Source organism: Thermobia domestica, chromosome 5, assembly GCF_964235325.1.
Source record: "Thermobia domestica chromosome 5, izTheDome1.hap1.1, whole genome shotgun sequence".
Taxonomy (NCBI): Eukaryota; Metazoa; Arthropoda; class Insecta; order Zygentoma; family Lepismatidae; genus Thermobia; species Thermobia domestica.
This window is the reverse complement of record NC_137458.1, coordinates 166,858,745-166,879,646: the sequence shown is the minus strand read 5'-3', so window position 1 is coordinate 166,879,646 and position 20,902 is coordinate 166,858,745. Positions and strand designations below refer to the sequence as shown.

The 20,902-nt window shown below is 36.0% G+C and overlaps 1 long non-coding RNA gene across 15 annotated transcripts in view; it reads left to right on the top strand.

Moving 5' to 3' along the window:
- The window catches only part of LOC145686254 (uncharacterized), a 62,647-nt gene that overhangs the window by 25,582 nt on the left and 16,163 nt on the right, over positions 1-20,902 (top strand). For 5 of the 15 annotated variants that reach the window (XR_014131554.1, XR_014131550.1, XR_014131555.1 and 2 more), the window contains 6 exons: positions 3,925-4,016; positions 5,431-5,586; positions 7,801-8,201; positions 15,325-15,488; positions 17,876-18,046; positions 18,777-18,947. This is a non-coding gene — a long non-coding RNA (uncharacterized LOC145686254). The other 10 variants (XR_014131545.1, XR_014131557.1, XR_014131553.1 and 7 more) reach the window with 9 other exon arrangements.

Below are 20,902 nucleotides of genomic sequence, written 5' to 3'. Positions count from 1 at the left end.
AAGAAATAACTAAAAAAAAAAAAAAAAAAAAGCTAAGGATCGAACGTCAGTATTTGTCACCCTAATTTAGCTGTGACTTGTACAACCATCGAATTATCCCTTTCGCACTGTGATGCACATATTACCATAATAGTCTTGGAGCAAATAAAAAAAGTTAAAACACACATATAAATCAATACATTTGTCTCGATCGATAGATGCTTTCACAATTGTTAAAAAGTGTAATTAAAAACAGCAAACATTGTTTCTACTTTGAAAAGGACAATCCCTTATAAAACCGCAAACACGGTTTCGGGCGGCTTTCGCTTTCGAAAAGAGCTTTTTCGGTTTCAGTTTGGAAAACCGCATTTGCGGTTTCGGTTTTGAAAACCGCTTTTGCGGTTTCGGTTTTGAAAACCGCATCTGCGGTTTCGGTTTTGAAAACCACATTTGCGGTTTCGGTTTTGAAAACCGCATTTGCGGTTTCGGTTTTGAAAACCGCATTTGCGGTTTTCGGTTTTCAGAAAATCGGTTTTCTCAAAAACCGAAAACCGCAAATGTCACAAAAATTCAACAGCACTAATTCAAACCCCATTAAAATCATAGCATGAGGTATGAGTGTAGTTTTTAAAAAATCACATTTTCAAAAATGTAAAAATGAAAGATATATCAATTAAGTTTCCCTCATTCTCACTTCCTGAGTTCAATTAGCTTCTCTCAAACGTGTTTCTCAACCGATCCCCCGAGAGAAAAGGGAAGAAAAATTGCCTCCGTGATCTATCAGACGATTTAAAGGCATCACACTTGACAGAGCTGTAATAGACATTGGTAACGGAGAAACTAGTCTGGGATTAACATACGTTGCGATAAGTAGGTGCAAAACATTATCCGGCATCATGTTCGACCCAATATTCACTGAACTCCGACGGAAAATAGATATATATATACCTGCACGTCTACAGCGTCGGAAATATGAAGAAACTTCATGATTTTTAATCCCTGATATCCTACTGATAGATTTGAGTTCTGGTGCAAACATCGAGACCAACACCCTCAAAACGAAGGAAAATACAGACTAAACATGCACTACGACCCGTAAAAAAAAGTTAAACTACTTGAGGAAAATATAGACATAAGAACTTTATTAAAAAAATGTATATTAGTAGTGAATATAACGCCGAAATACATAAGTTAGTACAAGATTTATACTCTTATCTAGAAAAAGCAGGCATCCGCGGAATACGCCGGACAACTGCTCATTACGACTCAATGCTTACAGCAATTACATCTGCCAGAGAATTCAGCTTTTATGATGACGCAAGAGTAGCTCCTTCAATTTCAGGAGTTTTGCTGGATCCAACGTGAGATGTGTCAGCTTCTGTGATCGATATTTATTTTTATATGTTGAGCGGATACATAAACGATAACCGATATTCGAATAATTGGCAACCGTTTTTACTCTGTCCTATAGTATTTATACTATCTTCGACGAAGTTTTGCTGATGAACCTGTGCAATGTTTCGACATTCGAGTGCGGTGACATACATCAATATTGCTATGAAAGAATGCACCAGTCACAGTTGATCTTCTTTCCTTATGCCGATGACGGACACTTATCTAGGTTTTTGGGATCAATCGACATGATAGAGTTGGAATAATCGACTCATATGGTATGGCAGATAACACACGCATCGAAAGATTGGATCAACTAATTCACAAATTGTATCACAGAGCAAGACTTGGAGAACCTGTCCCTCAACTCAGTGATCTCTTATGCAAACATAGATGGCAGTATAACGCAATTGATTGTGGGATATATATTGTGTCCTTTTCGCAACTTTTTTAGCTACTAGTCGCGAAATATTTTTCTCACTAAATGATAACTAGATGTATCAGTATCGTCTCCAAATAATGACACAAATTTGTAGTGGTACGATACAACTGTTAGCGTGATGCTTTTATATTCCTTAGTTAATGTAAAGTACGGGACAAGAATAAACGACCATAAACGACATTAGTTTTAATGGCATTTTTGGTCGTTTATTCTTGTCCCGCACTTTATATAGTATTTGTTAACTTGAAAATCATCGGTTGTCTTTGTTATAGTAAACCGTTATTAATATTTGGCACTAAATAAAAAATGCCTTTTCCAGCATAAAATAGTGATGTCCTAGAAAAAATAATTTTCCTACTCTTCAATGTGACCCATGGGTGTTTGCATTTTGTGCAGGTAAGTGTGCATTAAATGCTTACACGTATCCTTTTTGTCACTGTAACGTATAGGTATCTTTCCATAGATTTTAGAAAATTTTTCAATAATTTAATCTTTTGACCTTGAGAGTGCCCCTAGATGGTTGGTTTGGTTATTGGGTCTCGGTATCGACTTAAGATATCTATGTACCAAATTTGAGCCTCGTAGCTGTTATAGGTAAAATGTTACCTTGTTTACAGAGAAACGTATTTCACCCCATTTGCAAAGTACTATAGCTTGTACCTTGCCATATGATGATTGTTTCCAAGCATAATCAACAACGCTTTGCAAACTCACTAACTACTTTTCAATATATGTCAACCGGAATGGTAAGAATTTCTTCCTCGTTTGGCTTTGTAAGGATGGCGTTGTCTCATGGTAAGGAACTAGAGTTCAGCGTGATCTTCACGGTTTCCAGAAGTGAAACTTTCTTCCATATAACCTCACAGTCAGTAGTTATCGGCTGTGAAATCGGGTAAGCGACATGATCATTCTGTGGGTTTCCTCTGTTCTAAACACCTGCTCCGAATATCATAATCCAAATTTTCCCTCGTCACAACTGCATTCAGAAAGTCTTTTGAAGTAAGTAATATTCGTGTAAGTCGCTGGCACTACAAGTTTGCAAAGATTTTCGCAATATCTATTTGCATGTACAGAAATTCAGAGTTTACTTCAAGATTAGTATTCATAACAATCCGTTTCGTTCTGTGGCTCCCAAAGCTGTAAACGATCCGCATTTTGAAGCACCTTTTTAACAACTAAGATTCTCCAGCAAATTAGTGACACTTATATTGATTAGCATTTCTGTTCACATGGAATAACTTCATCACGAAAGTACAGTTTGTGAAACTAAAGTTCATCATTTTCGATTTTCCTTAAAACAAATTGATACAGTTACAATTGCGTGTTAGAGTTATCCTGATTCAGTTCGTGGACATGAATCGTTTTGAAGTAACAGTAGCTCTCATATCTTAAAACAAGATAGAGTCACTGGAATAACTAGTGCTAATTTCATATATACCTTGGTAATTGGTTTTAGGTCGGCTTTGTCGAACACTTCCACAATCCTTAGTAATGTTGCTACATCTGTAGTATTTCGTGACTCCCGAGGAAGTTACGTTTCCCTTTGTAGCGGACGTTTTTTCCATTTTCCCCACAGTCTACGGCAACAATGTTAGGGTAAAATTATGTCATCCCAGTCTCGTGGCGTGGCGATAGTTCTGGTGTACAGTAACCAACTGGTCAACTGTAACTTGGTAGTGCGTGTTAAGCACAATCTTCACTTATGACGTAAGCTTAGGCACGTGATTCTTATCTAGAATATAGTATTATACGCATCGGTATCATACGTATTTGATATACCAGTCACCTCTTCTACTATATGCAGTAAAACACTTCGTCTATTTCAAAGGTGCTGCCATATTCGTGACTCAGTATGTATTCCAAAATTACGAAGTTTTGACTTTAGTTACAGTAGGATCAACTGTACTTCTGTGGTTATTAAATTACAGACTGTAGAATCAGATTCATTGTGGTGCACTGTATCAGTGATGAAAATTGGAATTACCGTTTGAACCTAATGAAAAAAGAATGTTTGGCGGTTTTGTTTTCTGAGTTTTAGTGCATCTTATGTATTCTGATGTGTTATTGTGAATAGTTGTGTGTGTAATAATCTTAAATTTCGTTTGTTTCAGATTATTATAAATAGCTGTTCACTATATTCTGCAAGATGTAATCTGTAGTAAAAAAGGAAATGACTTCCATGCTGAAGAACCATCCAGTTCAAGTAAGAAAAAATTTTGATTAATGTAAACAAAACATTGATATACAATGTATTTATATTATACTATATATTTTATGTGACTTGGGAGCTCTGCAAAAACCCAAATCATCTCACGTTGTTGAATCCAGCTACAGAATATACTGATTAAAATGAGAGACTGATGTGGTTACCTCCTGGAAGATGTTCATTCATTCGTTCCATCCACTTAACTATCTATATCAGTAATTACCTCATACATAATACAAGATCTGTCCAAGGTGTATATTAACGTAGACGGATAAAATGAAGTCCAGAGTTCAGTTCCTTATGACTTTTAGTGTTCCCTTGCAGCTTGCACATTAGATCCAGCAATTTTTGCCATCGCTGGGAGCAGGTGCGGAAAATTTGTGGAATTACCATCAGGTTAGTCGTCACATACACATGATGATCTCTTTGCTGTCGAAGTGGGCACCTTAAGAGTTCTCTTTTGATTTTGGGAGAAACCAGAAGTCGCAAGAAGCGATGCCCGGTGAACAGCAGAAATGTTGCTTGCTAGAAAATTTTTGATCGTTTTGTGCGAAGTGAACCGGCACGTTGTCATATGATTCATCTACTATTGTGTGATGCATTGTCTCCAGTATTTGTCGTGGAAGTGGACACTACATTCCTACCGTCAGGGAATATAACAATTTTGTGTAACACATGAGAGTTTTCTATTGATCAGCTCTTATTTTAACTACTAACTATCCACTAAGGCAAAAATACACCTCATCAGGAATAACATGTCCGCGTAGTCAGCCTCCTAATTAAGAAACTCGTTTAAAAGTATTCAGTTCTTGTGTACCAGATACAGTATACACGCATATATTAATTACCTTACCCGGAAGCACTGCAATGTCACCTACTGGCATATTAAAGATTTATAATAAGTTTAAGGTAATATATGCGACCTTAAATAATAATGAAATCGCCTAACGCATAAAATGCCGCGTTCGCGATAAAATAGCCACGTGTTCTTAGTTCATACTTTTAACCATTTGTCCACATTATTGAAACATTCTCCTTTAGCCTAACCGGCATAATCGTGGGACGTAAAACTTAAACTTATTATTGGAACATCAAAAACATCAATGTAATCCGTAAGTGGTCTTAACTATTTAAATGTGGATATTAACGTTAACTGTTTATTTATTCGCATTGAATTTACCTTTTGTATGCATGTTCAGTAGTCAGCAGAATAAATGATCTATAAATAGTGTATTGTGTTTAAGTCTAATTTGCAGTATCAGTGATGACAATCGGAATTACCGTTTGATTGTGATGAAACTTATAAATAGCGGCATTTTGATTTCTGAGATATTACTTGTCAGTAACGCTACAGTTTTTACTGAAAATTGTTCCTAAACAAACTAGCGAATATAATTTGTTCTTATTCTAGGGACAACGACATTCGGTATGGATAAGGGTGATATGGAATCATCAGATGATCATCCCTCAAGAGCATTAGTATACAAGACCAGGAGTCACTTGGAGAGTAACCTTTTCTGGTAACTCGGGATATTATAGTTGATTTGCATGGATATTTCAACAGCAGGTAATTTGAGTCGAGTGAGTTTCTTTTAAATTACAAATGAGATGTACAGTAGAAGTCGAAAATCCGACCTAATTGGGACCATAGCTAGTTCTGGATTAGGATTTAGATCTCTGGGCTACCGGCTCTAAGGCCATTTAGCCCGTCACGTTTTGAAGGATGACGTCCCTCGGCGAGCACACTATCCGGGGAAAGGGAAGGAAGAAAGGCTTAAGGAAGGAAGCAAGCTGCCTGGGACCTATAAGGTAGGTACCACCCTAGCATTTGCCTGGTGTGAATGAGGAAAACTCAGGAAAACCTGATTCAGGGTGGCTGGCCTGAAAAAGCGTTTTACACTTTTTCGACCGAGTGGCTCCACCGGGAATCGAACCTGGGACTACAGTTAGTTCGAATTTTCTAAAATAACGAAGAAAATGCAATTTAGGTTTAAATATACTGAATGTATGCTCTTTTATCGATACAGTAGTTATCGGGTACACGCAGTAATTAACAATCCAGTACGTAAGGCTACTTACATTTAATGTTTCTGAAGAACCTGCGCGTACACTAAATTACACTGTTCTTACTGACCGACTGAAGGACACACAAAAGTCATTGCCTCGATCCGCCGACGAATAATTCTATTGTTTGTTTATCGCTAGCACTAAGACAAAATGTAAAAAACTTCTAGGGACCGCGTTCGGATTATTGACGTCTTACTGTAGTAAATAATTCGGTGTAGAGTCTATGACGATTTAATCTAACCTCTTATTATTTCTTCCGAAAAGAATCAAAATGCAATTATTGTCTAAGTCAAATTCGGAAAACAACCATGACAATTATTGTAGAATGACTATCTTGTATCTACGGTAGAGGTCTGCACGGGCCGGAATTTTTAGCCCGGGCCCGGTCCGGCCCGTGAGTTGATAATGAGAAGCCCGACCTGAGGCCGAGATATGTTTTAGCCTTTAGGCCCGAGCCGAGCCTGTGTGTTAATCAAGTGAGCCCGAAATAAGCCCGAATTACAGAAACTTAATAATGAACGCAAGCTCCCTCGTGGCTGAGCGGTTGGTGTACGCGCCTTTGGCGTGGGAGACCCGGGTTCGATTCCCGACGGGAGCTCATGTGGTTCGGATTCCACGTTAATCAGTAGGTCCACGTCTCGTATAGCCTCGCGGTGGACAAACACCGTGTGCGTGTGTTTTCTCGGGGTTCTCCCGTTTCCTCCCACTTTCTTCATTCCACCATTTCATTCATTATCACCGTCTCCTTTAGCCTAACCGGCATAACCATGGGACGTAAAACTCAAAATTTCATTTCATTTTTCATTTTTCGTATAGCCTCGCTGCTCAAAGGAACACTAAACGGAAATCAACTCAAAATTAATAATGAACGCAAAATTGTATTATTATTTACAGCAATTAGAAGATTGGTTTTGCAGCTGTGTTTAAAGTTCTCCAGAAAGAACGGTCCCATAAGTATCGTTGGACAGTATATTTACAAAGTTAGGCCCGAAATATATGATTGTATATTTAAAAATTTACGGCCCGAGCTCGAAGTGATGTGCTTTGTAGGCCCGAGTCCGGCCTGCAGGCTCAGCCCAAACCCGTGCAGACTTCTAATCTACGGTAGTTAATATTGAGTCACTCATACATTGAAGAACATGTGAACATTAATATCATTAGAATAGTTAAAAGTAGAATTATATAGCTTAGTAGGTATAAGTTAGAATTATCTAACAACGTGTATATTATTTTAAAACGCTCATATAACATCAATTACTACTGGAAGTTTTTATTGTTCAGTCTTACATGCAATGCAAAATAGGTCACATGTGTTTTGAGGAACTTGTCAAGTTGGTAGGGGTCATGACGTGCACTGTTTGACCTTCAAGAGTACAACGCAAAAGGATTATTTTCTCTCGTAGAGGGTATCTGAAAGGTTTTATGAGATCCAAGAACATATATATGTTGTCGACATGACCATCAGACAGACTACACATCTTAGAACTTCTTTCCTCCTCCTCTTCCCCCCCCCCCCACCGTACAATTTCCTTATTGTTTACTTTGAGTTAAAAGGCACTGGACTTGAGTTTAAAATCCACTCACTATATAAACACAACTTATAGAAAGGAAGAAGGTTCAGCTGATTGTGTTTAGAACGAAGCATTTTCTGTTTTTGATAAAATGTGAACAATGAAAAATAAGCTTTTATGTTTTATTTTGCCACCATTTTAAGGGCCCATGGTCATGACATTTGGTATGAAGAAAAGAACAATCAAATGGACAATCAGATTCTTCTTTCACTTGAACGGCATGGTTATGGTCAGCTGCTTCGTAATGAGCATTACGATGAAGGAGGAGGTCAAGTCCCATCTTGTAGTGGAACAGCTTGTGGAATTTGGGAAGGCTGAGAGTGATTGTCCGTCACAGTCGTATGTTTCAATTAGATAAGGAGTCATATTCCTGATGTTGCTCAGCATGCAATTGTGAGAACTGGGAAGCAAAGGAATTGCAAATCCTGCCATAACAAAACAAAAATATCAAAAGATCATGTATATGTGCAGCGAATGCCAAGCCTTTGTATGTTTGTCAGATGACGGGATCTGCTGGCAGAGCTGCCCACACCATCATCGTAAAGTAAGTAAAAGTTTCTGCTTTATCTGATGTTCCGTTTATAAGGGCAAGTTTTACTGCGCAGTCACCACCGTATCTTATCGCATTTTCGGCGGTGTAGCAGAATGTTACTAGTATGTATTTCACTGGTTTATATTATGAAATAATAATATTTTTTTATATATCACAAATAAGTGTAACACTGAAAAGTAAAGCGGAAAAAGGAAATGATAATTGTATGTTTTTAAACTTTGAACACATACAAAGCAATATATATATTATCATTTAATATATTATCTAAGCTAGTCCCTGGTTTTGAATGTGTCCATATAGAGCTTTCTGCTAAGTGCAGAATCCATAATGCTGCCAAGAAACGGGACATTGGAATTATACAGTTCATGAAATGAATCTTCACCTTTATGACAAAAACAATAACTTCATAGAACTTCATAGAACTGATATAGTCAAATACCACTTCGATAGAGTTCATTTTCCCACTTTTCTAAACATTCTAAATGGAACTCTACTTTTCTTTCTCCATCTTTCTTTAAAAGTAAGGAGACTTTTTTTTAAAAAAAGGGTCCAATGTTATGAAACAGTGGGATAAGGTATTTGCGAACTTCTTACCAGAGCTTTGAACCAACTATGAAAAGGGGCATTGCTGAAGTCCCGTGCTACTGCCCTAGTTTTCGAAAAGTAACCTGAGAACTTCGAAACCAGTCTAAGACGCTCTATTTCCAGCTGCAATATAATGAAAAAAAAAAAAAAAAAAAAGTGTATAGCTACCTTTGGCATTAATTCTGTGGCCAGTTTCCATTGATGTGTGGGATCTGTAGTGGATTAATTTGTTTTGCTAAGAACCTAGTAGAAACAAAATGGGGAACGTTTGGTTTTCGAGAGGGATATTTATCACTGAATTATATGTGATAACGAGAGAGAACCGTTCTATCATGAAGAGAAACGCAATGATATACTATTTGTTGTTAAAATAGCTTACTTTATTAGCAAATTATGATCATGAATGCATCGCATTGGGCGATACTGCTTTTAGAAAGTGGAAAAATTCAAGAAACTTGAAAGAAAAATCACTGATAAGTAAATTTTATGTTAACTAACTCCAAAAAAGTGCTAACAAGCAGAAAACAATAGGAAAACTCATAAAAGTAGAAAATAATTCATTACTATTGTCTATAAAAAAAAATTTTTTTTGAAGTCTTCGCGAAGCTAAGCAGATAAATGCTTCATAGAATTGCCATCGAAACTAGTTTTTATACTAGACATTAATTTGCTTGCTTGGCACGGATTTCGAAAGTTTTTATAGAGAATAGTAATTAATTATTTTCTGCGTTAAGCGCTTTCTTGAATACTTTTAACATTCTTTTAATTTTTATTTTTTAATTCTACTTTTCTGACTTGAAACCATACGTGAAGTTTGATCAAGGTAAATGGAGGACACAATACCTTTATAGGTTTGGAAAATATAAATAATAATGAGTAAGTTAAGTGAGAGTGAGTGCACTTTTCACAAATCATAAACTTAAGAGGCCAAGTGTTTGAATTTACTGTACATATAATATGTTTTTCTGGTTCCAATTCAAAATGTCCAATGATACACAAACAGCCATGTGAAAAACTCAAGATAAAAGATTTATTAACCCTTATTTACCCTTGTGAAAGAATACTCGAGCATGTTTCGGAATTACAGGAAGTTAACTACTCCGCTTCAGGGAATACAAGACTGAGTACTTCAGTTGAATTGAAACTGTACCATGCATTCTGTCAGTCATTATTAAATATATATTAATTTAATCCATTTTGACAGTTAATTGTGACTGCACATAACAAGGCTCTTTTTTGTAAGTTGTTAATCACATTTTAAAATCAAGTCTTCGATTTACAATACTTAATTATACACCTAGTTATATCGTAAATACTGTCACAAGTTTGAATGTGAATAACACAGAGTATTAACACCAAGGCAGTTTATTTTGGTCATGTTTTACATTGATATGTTGTACACCTGAGGCACTAATCATTTTTTGAAAGGAACAGGATTTCTTCGAATTCTTGCTGCGACTGCTTTCTGGACCTGCGGGACTCGTACCGATCGTGGTCTGACACTCCTTGCGCGGTCAGCTGCCGTTCCAGTCTCGATGTACCGCTGTATGGCGCTATACACGAATCTCTTACTGATTTGTAGGGGTTTCAGGAGGTTGAAAATCTCACCTGCTGTCTTCCCGACCTTGTGTAGTGCAATTACTGCTACGTGATTTTCGTAATCGTCCCACTCCATCAGAACTCAGTACAGTATCAACGTATTTCATGAACAAACACACACTACATGCATCTTCCGCCTTATACACAGGTGACAACACTGCCACTCCGGATGCCTACAGCGCCACTCCAAACTTTGTGACAGTATTTGTGATATAACTAGGTATAAATTAAGGCTCGTATTTTCCTGTTTTCAGGGATCAGGGTGTCCACATTCTGGAAAGTCAGTGAAAATCAAGAAAATGGCGTATTGATCAGGAAAAGTCACGGAAAAATCGATCTAGGTCTATTGTTCAGTTATTGATTTTATGAAGTAGGAAGTGTAATATCGGCCTAATGCTTTATGTTTGTATATTTACATTCTTTTGGATTAAAGAGATTATAAAAAGAAAGAAACAGAAGTGGAGAGAGAGTACACAAGACCAGCTATGGGGAAGGTGGAGACTGGGGGTTTCTTTCTTTTTTCTTATTTTTAAATTATTCAGTGGTCAAGGGAATCTGGATTTTTGGTCATGGAAAGTCAGGGAAATTTTTTGGTCAAATTGTGTGGATACACTGGGGATGTAATCGGGACATAGTAGTAGCAGGGAAGAACATGGGGATCAAGTTAATTTGGTGTAATCTTTGAGTAAGTCAGTTCATCTTAATTTGTCTAGTTACTTGGGAAAACTCGCCCACTTCTCGCAGTGGCTTTCTTTAAATGTAAAATCGATAGCATTTTGTCTCGACTTAGGAATGTTATTTTCTTATTGTTAAGGTTAGTAGGTGCCAGAACAGTAAAACAAAGGTTATAATCCACACTGGTTATATCCCTTGCCTTAACTCTAAACAGATCAGGAATTAAATACTATATGAATATGACCGGAAATTTCCCTGTAATATATTTAGCAGCTAAACCATCTAAAGTACGTTCTAATAGCACTTACAGCATATATTTTCTATCTAATCTAATCTAGTCTAATATAAATAAAATAAAGTTTGTTTGTGTGTTTGTCTGTCTGTCTGTCTGTCTGTGGCCTGGGGACCAGACGAGTGAACCGAGAGTTACCAAATTTTGGTCAGGGGTGCCTTGGCCCAGGCCCCAGATCAATTTGAAGCCCTTTTTTCAAATTTCGAACCAGGATGGTCTCAGGGGAGGCGTTTACCGGAACCGGCTTGGGAACCAGACAAATTGACCGAGAGTTACCAAATTTTAGTCACGAATACCTTGATCCAGGCTCCAGATCAGAGTTAAACGTTTTTGTCAAAATTCGAACCAGGGGGGCGTTTACCGGGACATGTAAAAGTAGTAGAAAATGACCGATATTAATGTCTAATTCATAGTTTTCGCGGTCGCTGAAATCAATAGTGAAACTCCGATCGCATTAACTTCCAGATTCATGCTATTCGGCTCCGGGCCGTGGGTCACCGGGAGGGGAGGGGGGGGAGAATACCGAGACATATAAAAGTAATCCAAAATGACCGATATAGTGTCAAATCCATAGTTTTCGCGGTCGCTGAAATCAATGGTGACACTTCCATTAGCGATAATTTGCAAATTTAGTTACAATTGCATGCGGGCCGGGAGTCAGCGGGGGGATCCGAGACATGTAAAAGTAATCCAGGTCGCTGAGATCAATAGTGAAACTTCCATTTGCGATGACTTGCAAATTCAGCTACCATTGTATGCGGGCCTGGAGTCAGCGGGGAGGAGGTATACCGATACATGCAAAAATAATCCAAAATGACATATTAGTGTCAAATCCATAGTTTTCGCGATCGCTGAGATCAATGGTGACACTTCCATTAGCGACGACTTGCAAATTAAGCTACAATTGTGTGCGGGCCGGGAGTCAGCGGGGGAAGGGGAATACCGAGACATGTAAAAGTAATCCAAAATGACCGATATTAGTGTCAAATCCATGGTTTTCACCGTTGCCGAAATGAATGGTAATACATCCACAGGCGTTGACTACCAAATACTGATCCCATGCTAAGAATTGATATATTCAGCTAGTATTAAATATTCCGAGATAAAAGGACCTTACCTTGTGCCTGAGTGGAAAATCTTTTCCTTATAATATCGTGCTCTTTGGCAACTTTTTCAAAGTTTTTTTTTTTTTTTTCCTATACTGGATGTGGTTTACTTTTTTTTAAGTCTCATTTGGTAAGAAAAGTAAGTAATTTTAATCTTCGTTTCGAAAATTATTAGCGTAGCCTCCTGGAAGAATACGCTTTAAGGTGGAGAGGTTTTCACTTGCTTGAAGACATTCGTTTTTTCCCGTATTCGAAATAAACCTCTTACTAAAGAATAAATGTTACATGTTGTAATCCGAAAGAAAATAAGTGAAAACATGTAAGTTGACACTAATTCTCTTTAGAAAACCGTTTGCTATAAATCCGTTCTTTCCAGTAACATTGCTCTCTTTATCTTTTTATCTTCAGTAGTTACTGAGATGGTGTATATATCTATACGTATGGGACACTGTGTTCCATAATTTTTATTGTTTTGTTCTCGTAAGTTCGTTATTATTATTGACTGCGAAACTGGTAATTAGTAACTCTTTTAATCAGTGGTTCTCAAAGATACTCAAACTGATTATATATTTGTATTTATATATATATATATATATATATATATATATATATATATATATATATATATATAAAGGTAAGTTAATTTTCCCCAGTGTAATCCATTTTACAGATTTTAAGTACTTTACACTCAAGAATAAATTTAAAAGTCAATGTAGTATACATAGATATTTCAAAAGCTTCTGACGTTATCAATCATGTATTTTAGTAACAAGTTTACAAACATTGGTGTATAAACCTTGTACAATAGCAGGTTTTAAAGTAACCTGACAAATAGAACATAAATTGGGGTTGTATATTCTCGTGCGGCCTGTGTAAGAAATTGGATATCGCACGGGTTACCCTTAGGACCACTTTTATTTATTGATTTATTTATTTATTTTTAAATTATCTCCCAGAAAATCAGATTCTTTATTTGCTGATGATATGAAATTGTCCAGACTATTCAACAATGAGTATAACTATTTAATACAGCCAGATTTGAATACAGTAATATACATGGTGTGGAAATATTTTATTTAAAATCAATGGTAAGAATGCAAACTTTACGATATACCAAATAAAATTCGATATTATGTGAGCAAATACCAGGTCAATGATATATAAATAGAAAAGGTAACATTGTTAATGATCTGGGTACTACATTTGACAGTCAATGAAAAGCTTTTGGTATCATGTTAATCCTGTTGTACAGGGAGCAAGAAGAATAGTAAGTTTAATTTTTTAGAAAACTTGTGTGTATTTATACAAACTACACGTTTCTATAACACTGTGTATAATTGTTTTAATAGGTTGCTGTGTTTCAGAAGTGAAAATAAACTACTGTTCGCATGGCTATGAATTTTAGGTGCAAATTTTAAGTGTAAATATTCATACAGAGAGTACCAAAAATAATTAAAACGAGCGTTAGCTAAGCTTTTACTATTCTAATCAATTGGCATTTGTGTGGTGTTAGGTGGGCCTTTTTCAGAAATAATTGCTAAATTTTGACATTATTTTTTCCTCTTTTTTTTTTTTTTTTTTTTTTTTCTCGTTGATGGTGAAATTCATATGCTTAACCCCACTTGGGCAGTTCATTACTACAACATTTTAAATGCTACAAATTCTAAGATTGTTTTAGTGCGTACCATTTTAAATAGCTTCAATATCTCCAGAGATCTAGCGGTTTCACTGCTTTAACTCGAAGGCGGACTTACGTGCTTTTTGCACAAAAGCCCCAAACTTCGAATGGCAGTCCTCTGAGGTAGAGGTGTAAAATTTGGCATGTGTTCTATGTTTGGATACCACAACATTTGTACAAAATTTGAAGAAAATCTAAAATACATGAGCCACCTTGATTTGTTGATTTCTTATGGAATAGCTCAGGGTTAAACACATAGATCTTTGTGGAACATTGTCTGTGTTTTAAAGTCTGCCTAAAACAAGTCCAGTACACAATGTTACCAAAACCATAAGTCCAGAAATGTGTTAAAGCAACATTTAACTTCTTTTTTTTTTTTTTCAATGAGACTGCATCTGTGGTCATCAGGTAAGCAAGCCATGTGGCTGTGTAGTTAGCATATACGTCTTTAGCGCAAGAGACCGAAGTTCAATTTGCGGTGGGAGCTCGTGTGGTTTGGATCCCGCACTTAGTTGTAGGTCCATGTCTCATAGCATCAGTGCTAAACTGCACGCTAAAATTCAAATCAGCCCAAGTAAATATTTTTATGTACAAAGTCACTCATCAATATCGATTTATGATAGCCGTGATTGGTCAGGCTATGGCCACCCACGGGCTCAGTGGTAGACTGCTTACCTGTTGTGCGTGGGGTCCTTGGTTCGGTTTCCGGCCAATTAAATTTGTGATGGACAACATCGTGGGTTTTCTCTTGGTATTCCCACTTTCTCATTCCACTAATTCTTCCATTATCGTTCACTTGCCTTAATCATCTCCCTTAGTCTAAAGGGTATAAACGCGGGACGTTAAACAAAGATTTCATTTCATTTTACTTTCTATTCAGTAGCTTTCGCCTAACAAGACTACACTGAAGCGACAGTAACGGTATTAATGGTAGTTGCTCACATCAAATTTGTTTTCTGTATTCGTGTTCGGTAGCCAGCAAAATAAATAGTCTATAATCAGTATATTTAATGCTTAATATTTAGTACCAATGATGACAATCGGAATTACCGTTTGATTTTGATGAAACATATAAATAGCGGCATTTTGATTTCTGAGGTATTACGTGTAAATAATAGCTACAATTTTTACTCAATTTTTCATATATTGCAAACTAGTAAATATTTGTTCTTATTCTAGGGACAGTCGATGTAGATAAGTGTGATATGGAATAATCAAAAAGAAATGAAATTGAGAACGTTAATAGACAAGGTCAATAGTCACTAGGAGAAAACTTTTTCTGGTAACTCAGAAGTCGTAACTCATCTGCATGGATACTCAGAAAAACAAGTAACGTGAGTCAGGTGATATTCTTTAAAATATTTTCAATTACAGGTGAAAATAGACCTAGTAGATTATTCTGTATAGTCTCTATCTAATCTCATCACTTACCATATATTATATCGCACATTATATATATATATATATATATATATATATATATATATAACGTAAATATTCCATTTCGACTATAAAATGTTCCATATATAGTACATACAGTGCTGGAAATTGGTATAAAGGCAGAGGAATATTTGAAAATAGAAGAAGGCAAGAATGCCGAGGATGGATAAAGATGATATATTTTCAAAGTAACATTGTAGACTGCACAAAATTAAAGGCATATCGTTTGCTAATACGTCACTGGCACGCGTGGTTTATACAAAAATACAAATTAGACCATTTTCGGGTGGAAATTAGTATAAAGGCACCCATTGTCTTTGGCAAAAAATAAAAATACAGTGTACGGTACAGAAAGGAAAATAGATGTTCAGTACTTGATTGACCCTCCTTTCTTCTGAATGAGTTGGAATATACGCTTCGGCATTGTGTTTATGAGATATGTTAGTTGTTGCAGTGGAATAGCTGACCACTCTTCTTGTATCGCGTTTTTCAACTCAGCAACCGTCCCAAATTGCCGACCATTGCGATAAACATTGCGCGCAAGGATTCCCCAGAGGTTTTCTATCGGGTTAAGATCCGGGCTTCTCGCTGGCCACTCCATAACCTTGATGCCCTTACCTTCAAACCACAGTCGGGTTGCTGCTGCCATGTGGATAGCAGCGTTGTCCTGCTGAAAAATCAGGTTCTGATAATCTAACTCCTCATAAATCCGCACCAATTCTATTTCTAACAATTCTATGTACGTAGATAAATTCATTTTGGTGTTGAGCCATGCAATGTTGGATGTACCTTTAACACAAAACGCTGCCCAAATCATAACACTTCCTCCGCCGAAATTTCTGCTCATTTGCACTTGCTCCTCTTTCCTAAGGTCATGCCAATAGTATTGAAAACCATCCGGACCATCTAAATTAAACTTCTTCTCATCACTAAACACAACGTAATTCCATTCGGATGTCCACGACATATGTGTTTCCGCAAACTGGAGTCGCGCCTGCTTGTGCGTCGCACTAAGTGGGGGTTACACTTCCATTTCTTGAATATAAGATGTGGATCTTGATTCAAAATTTGACGCACTCTTCTGGATGTGACAGGTAAGTTGCAAGCAGCAACAATTTGGGAAGATGACATATTTCCGGCCCTTGCCTTACGCACAATTAATCGTTTCGCAGCCTCCGAAAGTTTTCTTGTTCTACCATACTTCCCGTTCTTTCCGTATTGTGAGCCCAATCGAACGTAATTATCAATTACACAACTTGAACGATTTAGCTGTTTTGCAATTTGCCGATTTGACAGGCCCATGTCCTTGTACGCCCAGACACGTGCTTGTTCTTCACTCGACAACAATTTTCCACGAGGCATGGCCCACACAACAGCTCAAAGACGTTCGCATCCGCACTTCTCTTATCGCACTATGTCAGCTGATTCTCAAAGTGGCATAAGGAGTAATGCTGAACGTGTAGAGGGCGCCAAACAACAAGTAACCGTGGGTGCCTTTATACCAATTTCCACCCGACAATCGTCTCATTTCGCTTTTTGTGTAAAGTATGCGTGCCAGTGACATATTATAAAACGATATGCTCTTGATTTTGTACAGTCTACAATGTTACTTTGTAAATATATCATCTTTATCCATCCTCGGCATTCTTGCCTCTTCCTATTATCAAATGTCCCTCTGCCTTTATACCAATTTCCAGCACTGTACATGTAGTGAGCCAAAACACTGGTTAAAATTTTAAGTGAATTACAAGTTTTGTGATCGCTACATCCCAAAGAAGTTATTTTTGGCATATAAACGTTTGGCCCATGTATTACTTACAAATTTAATTTCTAATATAGAATATTAGCTTGTATGATAAAATGATCGATCACCTGTTAATATTTAAATACGATAAATCATATTACTCTTGCTCATATCTTGTGCATATATAGGGAAAATGAGATTCAAATAATTTTTACTTTTAACCATTTTCCATGCATTGTTAAAAAATGAATACCTATTATATAATACTAACTGGTCTTTATTATTTAGATATGAATATTTAACATATTTTTATTCACTTGTATTAAATTGAGTGTGTTATCATGCTTATGTGTAGCTTGCAAAATTAATTATATAAGTCATATTTTTGCAGTGCCAATGATGATAATCGGAATTACCGTTTGATTTTAATGAAACATATAAATAGCGGCATTTTGATTTCTGAGGTATTATGTGTAAATATTGTTACTATTTTTACTCAAAATTTTTCCTACATAGCAAATTAATAAATATTTGTTCTTATTCTAGTGACAACACCATTCTATATAGATAAATGTGATGTGGAATAATCAAAAGGAAATGAAATCCAGAGCGTTAGTAGACATTGTCAGTGGTCACTTGGAGAACAACTTTTCCTGGCAACTCTAAGATCATAACTGATCTCCAAGGATACTCAGAACAGCAAGTAACGTGCATTAGGTGAGATTCTTTGAAATATATTCAGTTATACATGAAAATAGATCTAGTAGATAATTGTATATTGTCTCTGACCATCTAATCTCATCACTTATATATATACATACACGAAAATATTCAATTTCCACTATAGAATGTTCCATATATAGTACATACATGTAATGAGCCAAAACATTGGTTAAAATTTTAAGTGATTTACAAGTTTGGTGATCGCTATATTCCAAAGAAGTTATTTTTGGCATATTAAGCGCTTGGCCCATGTATTACTTACAAATTTAATTTCTAATATAGAATATTAGCTTGTATGATAAAACGATCGATCATCTGTTAATATTTAAATTTACAGTATTCGGTATCCTACTTAATTGTGCATATATAGGGACAATGGGATCAAATAATTTATACTTTTTATCATCTTCCATGCATTGTTAAAAAATAAATATCTGTAATGCTAACTAGTCGTTATTATTTAGATGTGAATAGTTAACATTAGTTATTATTCACTTGTATTAAATTATTTGTATGATCATGCTTGTATGTAGCCAGTAACGTTCAGGATACAAGTCTTATTTTTGTAGTGCCAATGATGACAATCGGAATTACCGTTTGATTTTGATGAAACCTATAAATAGCGGCAATTTGATTTCTGAGGTATTATGTGTAAATAATGCTACATTTTTTACTCAAAAAATTTCCTATATAGCAAATTAATAAATATTTGTTCTTATTCTAGTGACAACACCATTCTATATAGATAAGTGTGATGTGGAATAATCAAAAAGAAATGAAATGCAGAGCGTTAGTAGACATTGTCAGTGGTCACTTGGAGAACAGCTTTTTCTGGTAACTCGAAGATCTTAACTGATCTCCAAGGATACTCAGAACAGCAAGTAACGTGCATTAGGTGAGATTCTTTAAAATATATTCAGTTACAGATGAAAATAAATCTAGTGGATAATTCGATATAGGCTCTGACCGTCTAATCTCATCATTTAATTTCTTTTTCGAAAAGAACCAAAAATATGCATTGATTGTGTAAATCAGATTCGGGAAAATAAAGTTCTAAGGACAAGACACTGTCGAGTGAGTAGTATGTGTTTGCAATAGTTGATTAGAGTCGTACATTGAAGATAATTTAAGGATTGGAGAGCAAATATTACGCAGAGAATTATCTAAATTACTTCATTCTTAGGCATGTCTCGAATACCACTTTAGGCTTAGAGTTATTGCGTTCCGGATACAAAAATGAAAGTTTCAAATTGATTAGTAGCCATATCCTAACTTATACTGTATTGTGAGTAGTAGAACATGACAGTTGTTTTAATCAAAATACATTTTATTTGAAAAAGATTTAATTAAAAAATTGACAGTCAAATAAATTAGTATACCTCCCCGATTCCCTGGGTAGTGTGGTCGCCGAGGGACATCACACATAACGGGCTAACATGGCATAGCTGCCGAAAGGCTAGAAACCTAATTCTAAGAAATGATTATAGGTATGAGATTAATTTGTACGTCTGTGCATAAGAAAACATTAGTTTTTTAAGTAAATTAGAAATAAATTAAAATCGTTAAATTGAAATAATATCCGGTTCATGTTAATGAAAATGATCGATGATGTGAGAAAATGTAATTAGTTGACATATAAAGAAACATCGAGTTCTGGAAAGATCTCAAGCTTCTGTTATAAGAACCATCGAAACCTCTAGAAAATTAATAGCTGGACAGTGAATATGGTTTATTAAAAGAAGGAATTTCCTCGTAGAGATTTCGTATACAAAGAATGCGGAAGACTTTCGATGTTTTATTATGATGACCATTGAAACCTTTACAAAACATGTAGAAAGATTTTTTGTTGCCTTAAGAATAGAGAGTTACGAAAGAATTCTCCCAATTTCGTTGTAATAATTAAAGAAGGTTACGTCAGCCTTTTAATAGAGTTGTGGAAAAATTCGTTTGTAAATCATCCTGTATGTTTTTTTGATAAATAGATTTTAAACAATGTACAGGGTTCCCACTCGTTCTGGAAATCCTGGAAAACCTGGAAATGTCCTTGAATTGATTTTGTCCTGAAAACATCCTTGAAAATGCATTTTTGTCCTTGAAATTTACAGAGATACTGAATGTCAGATTTTTCATAATTATAATTAAGATTTTAATTTATTGCTATTTTTGTTTGCTATTCCTGTTTTTGTGCTGAATAATAATTTGTCATGATCCTGCATGTGTGGGTGGTTGGTGGGCTTTCTTTCAACAGGGTGGTGGACAGGGAGAACTCTCTTCGCCTTTCATCCACTAGTCTTTCTACCCATTCTTGGATGCTGTCTTCACTAGCATTATCCTCCAGAAACTATGCTTTGTACCAGTATCGTGACAAGGTCATATCGAGGTGAAACTAATTTCCTTGCTATAAGAAAGAAACATTAAATTTTCTTGATTTGTATAAGCTGTTGAAATAAGGACTGTTGAAAGAGAAAGTCAAATGCAGAGAAAGAAAAGGATATTGACGGAAACAAGTGAAGATTTGGAGACAAGCAAACTAGCTTACACATGGGGCAGAGCAGAAGTCGTGTTTTACTTTATTGACAAAGTCAGATGCTATCCGTAGAGCAGCTTTGCTAAAGGAGAAAGAGATTATATTTATAGATGAGGAAATCACACAACTCTATGCTCAGTTGAAAAACTTGCAATATGATTTTTTTTTTTCCATTAATCATCTGTCACACTATCACGCGTGTACGAAAAATAGATTTTTCGTTGTTTGTAAAGTTGTTCGGTGCACAATTAAAATGTCATGTAGAAAGAATGAAAATGCATGTGCTGGATGTGGGTGGATCGGGGGCTATAAGGGGAGTTAGG